Source organism: Schistocerca gregaria, unplaced genomic scaffold (assembly GCF_023897955.1).
Source record: "Schistocerca gregaria isolate iqSchGreg1 unplaced genomic scaffold, iqSchGreg1.2 ptg000483l, whole genome shotgun sequence".
Classification (NCBI taxonomy): domain Eukaryota; kingdom Metazoa; phylum Arthropoda; class Insecta; order Orthoptera; family Acrididae; genus Schistocerca; species Schistocerca gregaria.
In genome coordinates, this window is record NW_026061892.1 from 563686 (window position 1) to 580106 (window position 16421).

At 49.8% G+C, this 16421-nt stretch overlaps 2 non-coding genes across 2 annotated transcripts; both read right to left on the minus strand.

Moving 5' to 3' along the window:
• Positions 1-3630: 3630 nt before the first annotated feature.
• LOC126313443 (5.8S ribosomal RNA) lies at positions 3631-3785 on the minus strand. The gene has a single exon (XR_007555141.1). It is a non-coding gene; the product is annotated as a 5.8S ribosomal RNA (ribosomal RNA).
• Positions 3786-4149: 364 nt separating this feature from the next.
• On the minus strand, positions 4150-6046 carry LOC126313532 (small subunit ribosomal RNA). Its single transcript, XR_007555217.1, has one exon. It is a non-coding gene; the product is annotated as a small subunit ribosomal RNA (ribosomal RNA).
• Positions 6047-16421: the final 10375 nt, after the last annotated feature.

Here is a 16421-nt window from a genome sequence, read left to right on the forward strand (position 1 = left end):
ATCTAACCTAACCGGGGACATGTCACCACGCCCCGGCTTGGCGGATCATGCCCCGGATAACCAGGGGCAAGCCGGGTGACCTTCGCCGACTTGGGCCAGGTTCCCGCCGCGAAGAATGCAGCCGCCGGAACCGGTGTGCAAGATGTTCAGCACACCGTCGCCCCCCTGCCCTTTGGTCGCCCGAAGGCTTAACAGCTCCACTACGAGAAGGCGGGCAGGGGCACTTGGGAAGGAGAGGCTAAGCTGGTCGAGACGCATCCTTCCCCCGCTGCCTATTCCCAACCATGGACCACGCAAATTGCAGGCCCACAGCATGAGACAGCCGGAGCTAGTAGATAGGGACAGCGGGAATCTCGTTAATCCATTCATGCGCGTCACTAATTAGATGACGAGGCATTTGGCTATGACAAGCCGTCTTTATTCCGTAGAATAACACAAGTATAAATACAATACAGTATATTGGTACAATAGATCACATTTTGTACGCCAATGTCCGCCACCGAGGTGGGGACTTACAGGGCGAATAAGAACAACAATAAATGTATTGGAAAAGGAAGAAAACACAAATAGACAGATAAAGAGAGGAAGAACAAAGAACAAAGAACAAAGACGGTTATTCCTCCTGTGAATAGGCCCCAGGAGTCAAGGCGAAGATAATATCCAGCAGTCTATCCGACGCCGGCTCGTGGCATCGGCCTTGCGGTCGTCATACGCTCGTAAATACGGTAACTTGTGCAGCAGCTCTGCAGTACTCTCGTGCTGAGTACCGCCAGTTCTCGGGGTCGAAATCCTAATGCGCAGAGATCCTTCGCCGACGCTGGAGACTATACGCCCCTCCAGTTCAATGTCACGGTGGACACAGTCACCTCCTCGACGTCACGGTGCAGATTGGAGATGGCACGCCGGATGGATGGCGTGTCGTAGTAGGCCGCCTTCTGGGAGTGACACCAGTCGAGCCGGAGATGGTCTCCGACTACCTGGGAGTGAATCACGCGGGCGGTGATAGTTACTCCCGCCGTTTACCCGCACTTGCTTGAATTTCTTCACGTTGACATTCAGAGCACTGGGCAGAAATCACATTGTGTCAACACCCACTAGGGCCATCGCAATGCTTCGTTTTAATTATACAGTCGGATTCCCCCAATCCGTGCCAGTTCTGAGTTGATCGTTGAATGGCGGCCGAAGAGAATCCGCGCACCCGCGAGCCCCCGGAGGAGCACGCTAAACGGACGCGGCCTCGCAGCAAGGAAGATGCATGGGAGGCCAAGGCACGGGACCGAGCTCGGATCCTGCACGCAAGTTGAAGCACCAGGGCGCGAACGCCGCGCAGGCACGCGCATCCTGCACCGCCGGCCAGCACGGGGCCAACCAACGGCGAGAGCAGACAACGCCCGCGCTAAACGCCCGCACTTACCGGCACCCCTACGGCACTCACCTCGCCCAGGCCCGGCATGTTAGCGCTGACCCACTTCCCGACCAAGCCCGACACGCCCCGATCCTCGGAGCCAATCCTTATCCCGAAGTTACAGATCCAATTTGCCGACTTCCCTTACCTACATTATTCTATCGACTAGAGGCTCTTCACCTTGGAGACCTGCTGTGGATATGGGTACGAACCAGCGCGACACCTCCACGTGGCCCTCTCCCGGATTTTCAAGGTCCGAGGGGAAGATCGGGACACCGCCGCAACTGCGGTGCTCTTCGCGTTCCAAACCCTATCTCCCTGCTAGAGGATTCCAGGGAACTCGAACGCTCATGCAGAAAAGAAAACTCTTCCCCGATCTCCCGACGGCGTCTCCGGGTACTTTTGGGTTACCCCGACGAGCATCTCTAAAAGAGGGGCCCGACTTATATCGGTTCCGCTGCCGGGTTCCGGAATAGGAACCGGATTCCCTTTCGCGCAACGGGGGCCAGCACAAAGTGCATCATGCTATGACGGCCCCCATCAACATCGGATTTCTCCTAGGGCTTAGGATCGACTGACTCGTGTGCAATGGCTGTTCACACGAAACCCTTCTCCGCGTCAGCCCTCCATGGCCTCGCTGGAGTATTTGCTACTACCACCAAGATCTGCACCGACGGCGGCTCCAGGCAGGCTCACGCCCAGACCCTTCTGCGCCCACCGCCGCGACCCTCCTACTCGTCAGGGCTTCGCGGCCGGCCCCGAGGACCGGCCGTTACTGCCAGACTGACGGCTGAGTATAGGCACGACACATCAGCGCCATCCATTTTCAGGGCTACTTGCTGCGGCAGGTGAGTTGTTACACACTCCTTAGCGGATTCCGACTTCCATGGCCACCGTCCTGCTGTCTTAAGCAACCAACGCCTTTCATGGTTTCCCATGAGCGTCGATTCGGGCGCCTTAACTCGGCGTTTGGTTCGTCCCACAGCGCTAGTTCTGCTTACCAAAAGTGGCCCACTTGGCACTCCGATCCGAGTCGTTTGCTCGCGGCTTCAGCATATCAAGCAAGCCAGAGATCTCACCCATTTAAAGTTTGAGAATAGATTGAGGTCGTTTCGGCCCCAAGGCCTCTAATCATTCGCTTTACCGGATGAGACTCGTACGAGCACCAGCTATCCTGAGGGAAACTTCGGAGGGAACCAGCTACTAGATGGTTCGATTAGTCTTTCGCCCCTATACCCGGCTCCGACGATCGATTTGCACGTCAGAATCGCTATGGACCTCCATCAGGGTTTCCCCTGACTTCGTCCTGGCCAGGCATAGTTCACCATCTTTCGGGTCCCAACGTGTACCGAGGCCTGCGGAAGGACAGGCTGCGCAGCCGGGCCGTAGGCCGGCACCCAGCAGGTCGCGACGTCCTACTAGGGGAGAAGTGCGGCCCACCACACACCGGAACGACCCCACCCCGCGGCGAGTGGAAAGGCAACCGGACACGACCCCGCCGCGGATTGCTCCGCGCGGGCGGCCGGCCCCATCTGCCGAGGGCGGGGGCCAGTGGCCGGATGGGCGTGAATCTCACCCGTTCGACCTTTCGGACTTCTCACTTTTACCCCAGAACGGTTTCACGTACTTTTGAACTCTCTCTTCAAAGTTCTTTTCCACTTTCCCTCACGGTACTTGTTCGCTATCGGTCTCGTGGTCATATTTAGTCTCAGATGGAGTTTACCACCCACTTGGAGCTGCACTCTCAAGCAACCCGACTCGAAGGAGAGGTCCCGCCGACGCTCGCACCGGCCGCTACGTGCCTGGCACCCTCTACGGGCCGTGGCCTCATTCAAGTTGGACTTGGGCTCGGCGCGAGGCGTCGGGGTAGTGGACCCTCCCAAACACCACATGCCACGACAGGCAGCAGCCTGCGGGGTTCGGTGCTGGACTCTTCCCTGTTCGCTTGCCGCTACTGGGGGAATCCTTGTTAGTTTCTTTTCCTCCGCTTAGTAATATGCTTAAATTCAGCGGGTAGTCTCGCCTGCTCTGAGGTCGTTGTACGAGGTGTCGCGCGCCACACCGCCAGCCGGCTGTGGACGCTACCGAGAAAGTACAGGTATGCGAACCGCCAGGCGACGGGCGCGCATCGCACGTTTAAGGAGACGCGGCCGGCCACACAGGCGACCACGACACTCCCAGGTCTCCGAAGCGGGACAAACGCCGCGCGCTTCAGTACACGTAGCCGACCCTCAGCCAGACGTGGCCCGGGAACGGAACCCATGGACCGCAATGTGCGTTCGAAACGTCGATGTTCATGTGTCCTGCAGTTCACATGTCGACGCGCAATTTGCTGCGTTCTTCATCGACCCACGAGCCGAGTGATCCACCGTCCTGGGTGATCTTTTCCTTTTCAGTCTCCCACTGTCTCTTTCAAAACAGTAGCATTCGCGGGACTGAGGCGTCTGACGGCCCCTGTTCCACTATTTTTTTGTGTCCAACGGCGTCACAGCCGATGGGCGTCGTACGGCTCCACACCAGAGCGGACAGGCACTCGGGCGAACGTCATTCAAAACCGGCGCCAGGCGCCAGGTACCGCAGGCCTGCCGCTCCAGAGCTTCAGCGCTCGTACCACACAACAACAACGACACTTCCGCTAGTTTTGAGAGGCACGCGTGATTCCGCACGCGGCGCACGGCTACTGCCGTACAGGTAGCGTGTTGCGCGACACGACACGCACATCGAAAGACATGTAGTCTAGTCGGTAATGATCCTTCCACAGGTTCACCTACGGAAACCTTGTTACGACTTTTACTTCCTCTAAATGATCAAGTTTGGTCATCTTTCCGGTAGCATCGGCAACGACAGAGTCGATTCCGCGTACCAGTCCGAAGACCTCACTAAATCATTCAATCGGTAGTAGCGACGGGCGGTGTGTACAATGGGCAGGGACGTAATCAACGCGAGCTTATGACTCGCGCTTACTGGGAATTCCTCATTCATGGGGAACAATTGCAAGCCCCAATCCCTAGCACGAAGGAGGTTCAGCGGGTTACCCCGACCTTTCGGCCTAGGAAGACACGCTGATTCCTTCAGTGTAGCGCGCGTGCGGCCCAGAACATCTAAGGGCATCACAGACCTGTTATTGGTCAATCTCGTGCGGCTAGAAGCCGCCTGTCCCTCTAAGAAGAAAAGTGATCGCTGACAGCACGAAGGATGTCACGCGACTAGTTAGCAGGCTAGAGTCTCGTTCGTTATCGGAATTAACCAGACAAATCGCTCCACCAACTAAGAACGGCCATGCACCACCACCCACCGAATCAAGAAAGAGCTATCAATCTGTCAATCCTTCCGGTGTCCGGGCCTGGTGAGGTTTCCCGTGTTGAGTCAAATTAAGCCGCAGGCTCCACTCCTGGTGGTGCCCTTCCGTCAATTCCTTTAAGTTTCAGCTTTGCAACCATACTTCCCCTGGAACCCAAAAGCTTTGGTTTCCCGGAGGCTGCCCGCCGAGTCATCGGAGGAACTGCGGCGGATCGCTGGCTGGCATCGTTTATGGTTAGAACTAGGGCAGTATCTGATCGCCTTCGAACCTCTAACTTTCGTTCTTGATTAATGAAAACATACTTGGCAAATGCTTTCGCTTCTGTTCGTCTTGCGACGATCCAAGAATTTCACCTCTAACGTCGCAATACGAATGCCCGCCCCCGCCTGTCCTTATTAATCATTACCTCGGGTTCCGAAAACCAACAAAATAGAACCGAGGTCCTATTCCATTATTCCATGCACACAGTATTCAGGCGGGCTTGCCTGCTTTAAGCACTCTAATTTGTTCAAAGTAAACGTGCCGGCCCACCGAGACACTCAACAAAGAGCACCCTGGTAGGATTTAAACGGGGTCCGCCTCGGGACGCGAAAGCACCCCTTCGGCTCGCCCCACCGGCAGGACGTCCCACGATACATGCCAGTTAAACACCGACGGGCGGTGAACCAACAGCGTGGGACACAAATCCAACTACGAGCTTTTTAACCGCAACAACTTTAATATACGCTATTGGAGCTGGAATTACCGCGGCTGCTGGCACCAGACTTGCCCTCCAATAGATACTCGTTAAAGGATTTAAAGTGTACTCATTCCGATTACGGGGCCTCGGATGAGTCCCGTATCGTTATTTTTCGTCACTACCTCCCCGTGCCGGGAGTGGGTAATTTGCGCGCCTGCTGCCTTCCTTGGATGTGGTAGCCGTTTCTCAGGCTCCCTCTCCGGAATCGAACCCTGATTCCCCGTTACCCGTTACAACCATGGTAGGCGCAGAACCTACCATCGACAGTTGATAAGGCAGACATTTGAAAGATGCGTCGCTGGTACGAGGACCGTGCGATCAGCCCAAAGTTATTCAGAGTCACCAAGGCAAACGGACCAGACGAGCCAATCCGATTGGTTTTGATCTAATAAAAGCGTCCCTTCCATCTCTGGTCGGGACTCTGTTTGCATGTATTAGCTCTAGAATTACCACAGTTATCCAAGTAACGTGAGTACGATCTAAGGAACCATAACTGATTTAATGAGCCATTCGCGGTTTCACCTTAATGCGGCTTGTACTGAGACGTGCATGGCTTAATCTTTGAGACAAGCATATGACTACTGGCAGGATCAACCAGGGAGCTGCGTCAACTAGAGCTGAGCAGCCGGCCGCCCGGGAGTGTGTCCAGGGGGCCCGCGCGAACACGCAAGCGTCCGCTCAATTATTCTGCAAACAGGAGGAGGCCGAGCTCCCCTGCACGATACACCTCTAAACCCTCTCAGGTCCCGGCGGCGCGCGGCGCCGTCCTAGGTACTTGGTCGGTTTCGAGAGAGGCGCAATCGCCCGGAGTTAGGCGAGTAGACGGTTTCAGTGCGAACACCCTTGCTCCCAACTGAGCTTGCCGCTGCCGACAGAGGCTCAGGAGCGTGCTGTCGTGGCATTGCCGGCGGGAGACAACACGCGCCACCTATGGTGACCGGCAGCTCCAACGCCAGCGCCACACAAGGGCAAAGCCCCATTTGGGTGCTGAAGCGAACTCTCCCAGCACAGCGCACGCACCAACACGTCCGCAAAACTGCGATACAAACCACCTGCGAGAACCGCTGGGGTGACCGAGCAGCAGACGGCGGCGCATCCCCAATGCACACAGTCCTCAATCAGACCAGCACACTGCAGATGTCCACCGCGCTTCGCACCGGGCTCGGCAAAACCGACTTTGGCCGCCACGCGCCGCGTGCAGGGTGCGCCGCTGCGTAGCTGCGCCGCCTGCCAGGCCCGTCGGCTGGCGCTCCTGCCACTCGGCGTCCCCCACCAGCCGGCCGTTGCGAGTGCGCCCACGCAGCGCGCGGCCAACACGCCGGGCGGCCCCCTTCACCGGCCGGGAACAGTCCCACCAAGCCACCGCCGCGTATCGCTTCATACCCACATGGGCCTACTCACGTTCGTTGATATGGCGGGTACCGCTGAAACAACCGGTTAATAGCTGTACCGATCGTCGCCATCACCGATTCAGCTCCAGCGTGAACAACCGCTCTACAACGGATTTCCAGATCATTTGCGTATCTTTGGCAGTAAACGTAGATGTCCACCTACATTTGCGAATTAAACAATTCTTGCATGCCAGGATGTCATGTGTCATGACACACTACATCAGACCACATACACACTGCGACGTGTGCACGAGAGAACACGTGGAAGGTGGCCCGCGCACGTATGCGATGTCCCTTCCGCGATCCACTGTCAACCGGCATCTGTGGCATGTCCCAGATATGGAACGCGGTCCACCAGGGTAGCACTTTTTGTGAGGCAATACGACTAAGTCGGAATACACGCGTCAGTACATCAGACGGCTCACGCTGACCTGACTCAACCCACCACCACCCCCAGCGACCCAGGGTGACATACAATGCGTTCGTCCGTTCCTTCCACACGCCTCTACGGCGTACCACAGTGCAACCTAGCTGTTATTGGGAGACGAGACAAGTAGCATCGAGCACAACATATGGAAATTGAGATTCGCCACCGTTGGGCACATCCAGCGTACGGTCACACGTATCACACTACTTCGCTCTGTACGTAAGGACCGATGATCGGTACAGTGTGTGGGTTACACGTACGACATCAGCGGACAATGGACACAGGCCATGCCACGACGTACACTGAGGGCGTCGACATCTGAATGCAACTGAACAGGTGCGAGGCTCATTTAACACTCAAACGCCCGACCGACCAGCTTGAGAGGACAGAGAGACAGAGACACAGAGGGGGACAGAGGGACAGAAGGGTGGGGGGCGATATAGTCCTATTGCAGTACAATTGACAGTGGATATCGGGAATATGTGGAAAGTAAGCAACACTTGCAAGACGTTTACATGAGGATAACAACGACACCAGAGATTCTGAGCAGTGAACTATGTTCAGAGGGAAGGGGCGACTTGGTTTATGTTAAGGGGCGACTTGGTTTATGTTAAGGGACGACTTGGGTTAGGTTAAGGGACGACTTGGGTTAGGTTAAGGGACAACGTGGGTTAGGTTAAGGGACAACGTGGGTTAGGTTAAGGGACAACGTGGGTTAGGTTAAGGGACAACGTGGGTTAGGTTAAGGGACAACGTGGGTTAGGTTAAGGGACAACGTGGGTTAGGTTAAGGGACAACGTGGGTTAGGTTAAGGGACAACGTGGGTTAGGTTAAGGGACAACGTGGGTTAGGTTAAGGGACAACGTGGGTTAGGTTAAGGGACAACGTGGGTTAGGTTAAGGGACAACGTGGGTTAGGTTAAGGGACAACGTGGGTTAGGTTAAGGGACAACGTGGGTTAGGTTAAGGGACAACGTGGGTTAGGTTAAGGGACAACGTGGGTTAGGTTAAGGGACAACGTGGGTTAGGTTAAGGGACAACGTGGGTTAGGTTAAGGGACAACGTGGGTTAGGTTAAGGGACAACGTGGGTTAGGTTAAGGGACAACGTGGGTTAGGTTAAGGGACAACGTGGGTTAGGTTAAGGGACAACGTGGGTTAGGTTAAGGGACAACGTGGGTTAGGTTAAGGGACAACGTGGGTTAGGTTAAGGGACAACGTGGGTTAGGTTAAGGGACAACGTGGGTTAGGTTAAGGGACAACGTGGGTTAGGTTAGGGGCCAAATTGAGTTAGGTTAGGGGCCAAATTGAGTTAGGTTAGGGGCCAAATTGAGTTAGGTTAGGGGCCAAATTGAGTTAGGTTAAGTGATAATCTGGTACAACCACGGTTAGGTTAAGTGATAATCTGGTACAACCACGGTTAGGTTAAGTGATAATCTGGTACAACCACGGTTAGGTTAAGTGATAATCTGGTACAACCACGGTTAGGTTAAGTGATAATCTGGTACAACCACGGTTAGGTTAAGTGATAATCTGGTACAACCACGGTTAGGTTAAGTGATAATCTGGTACAACCACGGTTAGGTTAAGTGATAATCTGGTACAACCACGGTTAGGTTAAGTGATAATCTGGTACAACCACGGTTAGGTTAAGTGATAATCTGGTACAACCACGGTTAGGTTAAGTGATAATCTGGTACAACCACGGTTAGGTTAAGTGATAATCTGGTACAACCACGGTTAGGTTAAGTGATAATCTGGTACAACCACGGTTAGGTTAAGCGATAATCTGGTACAACCACGGTTAGGTTAAGCGATAATCTGGTACAACCACGGCTAGGTTAAGCGATAATCTGGTACAACCACGGTTAGGTTAAGCGATAAATTTGGTTAAGTTCGGCATTGTGTAGGAAGGGGGCAGAGGGGGGGGGTGGATAGTGATGGCAGTACGCGGATGCCTGAGTCACCGTCCGATATGTCACGTCGGTTCCATGCTTGTGGCAAGAGGTTGGCGGGTCTGTGTCTCTCATTTCTGCAATTTTTCATGTGGTATAACACGAGGGCGTGGGGTGATATTGGGTGCCCCTCTGTGTATGATGTGTGTTGGTGGTGTTGGCTTATCTGAGCAATGGTGGTTGTGAGAGGAGTGGGGTACTGTGTTTTTATAGGTGGACCTCCCGCTCTGGTTATCATAGTGTGGACGGTGCAATGTGGCGGAGAGGATGCACTGGATATTGTCGCATTCCAGATGTTTACACATTGTGTCTCTCCGTTGCAGGCCGAGAGTAGTACATGTTAGTGTCTGGCTGACGTGCGATTCACGTTGTGTGCCCAGTCTTACAGCACGTATAGGGGCATTCGCATATATCATCTATATGTGGCCCTGCATCATTTACTAAGCAGTGCCATGAGACGACCGAACTATTAGGAAAGTACTGATGTACCGCATAATGTTTACCTTCCACCACAGGGCGAGTATCGACTCTACCCCAGCGTTGCGACCGCAGGAAGCGGTCTTGGAAAGACTAACTACACACCGTCACCATTGTGCGGCGGAACGGAACCTCTATATCCTCAGAGGAGCACTCTTTGCCGCCGGGCGTCAGGTCTCGCGGCCTGCCGGCCAGCGCCCATGACGAACTTACTGCATGTATATTGACACTTTTTTTTTCACTTGCTGCTTGCCATTAACGCCCGCTGCCCATATAATAAAGCGGGATGTAACTACTACATTTGGTCTCTTAGCAGTCACCTCAGTCACTCAGCCCAAACATAGGGAACTTCCACAAAAAGCTGACTTACTCACACAACTCTACCTGAGTGACTGACGTGCCGTTGCCCGTGTCCCACCCCGTGGAGGCGGACCATATGCAGTATCTGGCAGTTTTTACTTAGACTGAGCAGCATTTAATAATTTAAAAAGAAAAAAGAACAAAGTAACATACATGTTATTTGGAAAATACAGCAAATAGTCTAATTGTTATACATTGAATTCATATTATAATAAAGAAAAATGAAAAAGAAACTATATCTAATGAAAATCCCAACACCAACAAGGCCATGAGTGGGAAACCTTGGAAACTTCCTCGAGCCTTGCCGCTTATGGCCTCACTCTGGACACTAATATTGATTTTGTGTCCATATCCCACATCCATATCACTACTATTACAATAGTACAATGATGCATATTTCACATTTTGAAGTGCTTGTGTGAGGGATAGTGCTTGGAATAATGTCGTCGAGCCATGTACTTTCTCACCAGCAGATTTCCTAACCTATTTCTATGTCTAAACCTACTCTACTACATTTCATATTTATTGTTTTATAATTATTACAAATTACTACATTTGAATTTACTTGTGCATATTATAGTTCATCACATTACAACTTATATTATATTATGTATTATCCAATTCTGTGTCTGTATCATTATTGGTAGTATCATCAGAATCCTCAGTGCTACTGATATTAATTGAAGATCTCTGTTCTCTCGGTCTATGTCTCCATGGTCTCCCTCTGTTGTACTCTAATTGTAATTGTCTTGAGATTTTGTCTGCTGTGTTATTTAATTCTGTCCAGGCACCTGGATCTCTAATAGAGTTGTAAATATTATACTGTCCCAAATTTGACTGTCGTAAATGCGTGAATAGTGTGCAGAAACTAATCGTGTGTTCAGGGGTCCCAGTGTCCCCACATGAACATGTATCACTTCCCCTGAGATTCATGCGGTGTAGGTGTGATGGGTAGGGCCCATGACCGGTCAAAAAATGTATCATGCCTCTACTTGGATCTATGTATTTCATTTGTAGTCTCTCCCTAATGTTTGGGAAGAAGTCATGGACCCTGCGGCCCTTTTCACTATTATCCCAGTCCCTCTGCCAAGTAACCAAGCGCCAATGTTTTAAGTGTAATTTGTCTTGAATGTATTCACCTGTTATAGCTCTTACCCGATCTCTGCTACCCTTTTTCAGCCAGTATGCTGCGGCACGATATTTAATAGTTATTTCAATTGGGAAGACACCCAGGACCACAGACAAGGCATTCCAATGATGTAGTCCTGAAGGTGCCTGACAATCTCAGTAGCACCCCTCTCTGCCTGCGGCGAACAATAGTTTTGTTTACCGCAAAGTTCAGTTTATGAGCCCACGTACTGTCTGCAAAACATATAATAGATTCAAAAATCGCACAGTGATACACTCTCATATATCTTAATGGCAATCTGAATTCTATTGTATTAATTGTAGCCAGTTTCTGTAGTAATTTTTCAGCCTTGTCAGAGGACATCTGTATGTGTTCTCTAAAAGATAGCCTTTCGTCAATCATGACACCCAGATACCGTGTGGTCTTTTTTCGAGATATGTTGTTTATTCCTAATTTAATGGAGGGGTCTCTACTGAGACTTCCTTTTAACATTATGTATAAAGTTTTATGTAAAGCAATTGTCAATTTATACTTAGTACACCAGTTTGCCATGTCACCCATTATACCTCTAGCTCTCATTTCCAACTGTGCTCTTGAGTTTGCTGACACAACCACTAATATGTCATCAGCGTTGGCCACTATTCCATCAGCACACTCATGATTTTCCACCAAATATAACAAGGGTTCAATTGTGAGATCCCAGAAATTGGGCCCACAAATTGATCCTTGTGGACATCCTTTCGTGAGTTTTTTAATTAATTTACGATTTCCTGCACGCCACTCAGCAACCCTGTCTCTGCAGTAATCCCGTAGGCTGTAATAGAGGGCTGCTGGCACCCGAAGTTCTCTGAGACGTGCAAACATCGCAGGCCAACACAAATTATCAAAGGCACTTGCGATGTCTATCATGATTGCGATGGAATATTTTAGTTCCGTGTGACTGACTACACTAAGTGCCTGATTGATTGCATCATCTATTGACTTATATTTACGGAATCCATATTGATAAGGACTCAGTCCAACTAACTCTCTATGAGCTTGAAGCCTGTCGCATAATAATCGTTCTTGTACTTTGGCTAGAGTATTTAAGAGACAAATGGGCCGATATGATTTCGGGTCCTTGGGATCTTTATCTGTGGATTTCTTTGTTATTACTGTATTGGCCGTTTTCCACGTTGAGGGTATTTTGCCTACCTGTAATGCCTCATTTAAGGTCTCAGTTAGAAAAGTTGTTATAAGTGGTACAATCTGCTGTAGCACTTCTGCATAACTGTTGTCACTGCCAGCGGCCTTACCTTTCTTTAGTCTTGCAACTGCTCTAGCCACCTCCTCGTTTGTAAATGGATCGACTATCCTTTCAGTTGCATATTCTTGTTCCATTTGATTTCGAATATCAGTGTGTATCTCTTGATCAGTATTTATGTCATCGTCGGGAAGGAGTTTCTGCAGCAAAAATTCTGCAGTACCTCTCCAACCTTGTGTCAGTGTACCGTCATCTTTAGTCAGGGTAGCCAAAACTAACGGGGTTTTGATCCTTTCTGTCAAAATTTTATAAGGGGTTCCCCACATATTGTCTTGTATCTGTCGCTGGACATAGGTGTCCCATTGTCGTTTTTGGGCCTCAAGTATGGTGGTCCTATATTGTTCTTTCGTCTCTATGTATATTTGCAGTCTTGCCAGTCTTTCCCTCGCACTATTTGCTCGCTGATAATATTTACGTGTTTGTCGTGTTCTTTTCCTTAGATCCGCAAGTTCACGAGTCCATTGGATTTTCATTTTTGGTTTTGAAATTTTGTTTATATGTGGTATTGATCGTAATTGCGCGTCTTGTATCAACTCTGTCAGTTTATGTATTTTGTAATCCACACTACCTGTAATGTCTGATAACGGATAATTCGAGATTATCTGGCGCAAACCATCCCAGTCTGCTTTATTCAGGAGAAATCTGTTGTACGTTGTTGTTTCTTCCACATTCCAAGTTTGGATATTAATCATAATGACATTGTGATCACTTTGAGTGTACCCTTCATGAACTGTCCAATCTATCGCAAACCTCAGTGTATTGTTGTTTACTAAAGATATATCTATATTACTATGATGTCCAGTATGTGTGCAACAAGTCGGTGGTTGCCCTTCCCTGTTCAGTATGTGCAGGTCGTTTTCATATATTATATCGTTAACTAGCCTACCTCTTTCGTTAGTTTCGTTTGAGTGCCATAAAACAGATCTAGAGTTTATGTCTGCACAAATGAGCAAATTTTTGTGTATCGAATATTGTGCCACATTAGCTATCATATGCGTGTATGGATGAATATCATCTGAATATTGGGCATACAGTGAGGATATGGCCCATTTTATATGCCCCCATATAAGTTCCACAGTGACTAAGTGCTTATTACTATGTTGGCTTACTTTGGTTACATTCATATTTCTATTTAGTACAATAATAGCTGCCATTGGAGTCGAATCGCCAGTCACGGTGATTGTTCCAGGGGGAAGGTGTATAAGCTGTCCAGCCCTGGAGTATGGTTCCTGAAGACAAATGACATCCACATCTTGTTCGGCTGCCACCTTCGTTAGTTCAGCACTCACTAACATACTCCTACCGGCGTTCAGCTGCGTTACTCTCAAAGTAGACATCTCGTGAAGATGTAGTCATTAGGCGAGGATTTGTTATGGTCAAAATAAATTCTACCATGAGCACGAACTAAATCTTTGTAAATTTTTTCTAAATCTAGCTTCTCAGAACGACGTACACACACATTTTTTAACAAGTCTTCTAATGCATTCGCACCAGTAGGTATATTTTCTGATCGCAAAAGTATCCTATCCGTTTGTTCTGTTGTTGGATAACAGATTCTATCCCCCTGTGGATGGGTTAACCTAATAAGCAGTCTTTGTGCTGTTTGTAGGTTCTCTTTATTCTCCATCCTCGTTAATTGTAGATTTTCCTCTAATTTACTGTAGTCTATCATGGGGTAAGAAGGGGGCATTTCAACCTGTGTACGTTTGCTTTCACTTGATTTAGACTGGAGCTGATCAAATTCAAGAGTAGTTGAATGCACTTTACATGTAGCTGTATCCTGTACCCTGACCTGCTCCGCACTTGCCCGTAAGTAACCAGCTGATTCAAACGTAACTGGCTTGAAATTTCCCTTGCACCTTGTTGTATCGTATTTATTTTTCAGTTCTTTTCTGGATGGGTCATCTTCAAATTTACTTTCATTTGCAGATGATTCATGTATAAAATGTCCACTGGAGCTATTGGGTGTGCATTTTATTTGATATGTCCGTTCTGAACTTGTAATTTCATTGTCATGAACATATTTGTCTGTAGAATTGTTTGTATGACAGCATGTAACCATGCATTCATAAGTAGACAGTTCTTCTTCTAAAATTTCAACTTTATTTATATTACTCGACTCTGACAATGCCCACTGGAAAAACTTGTGTTTTAAATTACGTGCAACAAAATAATCAATTGCTCCCTGCATGGTCATATCATCTATATAATCAGTAACTTCAAAAAATGTTGCCTGAATTTCTTCTGATGAAGACGTAGTTACGGTGGTATCCACCACGTCTGTTGATTTGTGTTCCTTTTGTTGTTGCCATGCAATGGCTCTCCGCCATGAACGCGCCCTTGTAGAAGGTGACTTGTATTTCTTTTTGGATTCTGGTGTCGTATTCTCTGTCAGATTCTTATGTGTTTCGTCCTGTTCTTCCTTAAAATCGGTGTGCAGACTGATGCTACTATGGGCCATCTTGTTAATTATCGTCTATGCCATAATCAGTTCTTTCTATTTGACGCATATACATCTGCTTGTACGTTTGACAGTCAGGACCACCAGCTTTATTGCATACACGATTTCTCAATTTACATGGGACGCAACCCGCTTTTCTCTCTATGCCCCCAGGGGCTCAGCATTCACTTGCTGAGTACGGGCTTGGCGACCCCGGGGTCCTGAGCTGGGGACTGGTCTGCGCCGCCAGTGTCCTGTCACCGTAACCCCCGGACATGCTTCAGCGACCACCGTACGGCGCGGCGGTGAAATGTTGTGTGCTGCGGGGAATGGTAATCTTGGCTTGACCGCCTGGATTGCGAGGAAGGCCAACCTCTATAAAAACCCCTCAATCTTTCGGTGTGCTCCGCGCCTAGAAGATGCATGGCTGTTGGGGTGGAACAGTCGCAAGCGGGCAACCTCTGGGGCACCTGCCGCACCCCAGTTGTATAAGGCTTACTCAGGCACGCGGGGCTCTGTCTGAGCAGACTTTTAGTTCCCTAGCTGCTCGTGGGACCACAATGGACCCTTCGACCTCTACATTTCCCCCTACCAGTGGCTTGGGTGGGCCCCTGGTAGGAAAGCACACCCAATCGAAAAAGCGGCTACGCGCTGCGAGTCCATCAGCGCCTGGTGTTGCTAGAGGTTTAACAGAATGTAGTAACGGAGCACATGCTGATAATCAGAATGTGTTTTTGATTATTAAAAGGAAGGAGGGTAGCTTTGAGAGGGTTTCTCCCTTGTACATCCACAAGGGTCTTGAGGGAATTGCAGGAACACTGAAATCTGTAAAGCGACTGCGCAATGGGACTCTGTTAGTTGAAACTTGTAGTTCCCGTCAAGTCGCTGCCCTTCGGAAAGCAAATTGTCTAGGAGAGTAAGCTGTCGAGACCGAGCTCCACTCCACTTTGAACTATAGTAAGGGTGTTGTGACGTGCAGGGACTTGGTGGATATCCCCATAGACGTGCTAAAATCTGAGTGGGCTGACGAAGGAATTGTTGACGTGCAGCACATTATGAAACGAGTCAATGGGGACCTCGTCAAATCTGACTCGTTTATTCTCACATGCAGTTGCCCGAGACTCCCGGAGCATGTTAAAGCGGGGTTCTTACGTTTGTCCGTACGGCCATATTTCCCCAACCCAATGCGCTGTTTTAAATGTCAGCGCTTTGGGCATACTACGTTGGGGTGCAATGGGATAGCCACTTGTGGTAAATGTGGTCTGCCTGCCCATGACGGAGCCGATTGTTCATCGCCTGTGAAGTGCGTGAATTGCTCTGGGAGTCACCCTGTCTGGAGCCGGATCTGCCCCATCTATCTCGAAGAGCGGAAGGTACAGGAGATTAATACATCTAAGCGCATCCCCTATGGTGAGGCCAAGAAGATCTTTAAGGCCATGCAACCTCCTGTGTTTTCAACATCTTTCGCTTCCGCTCTCAAAAAACCGGTACAACTGG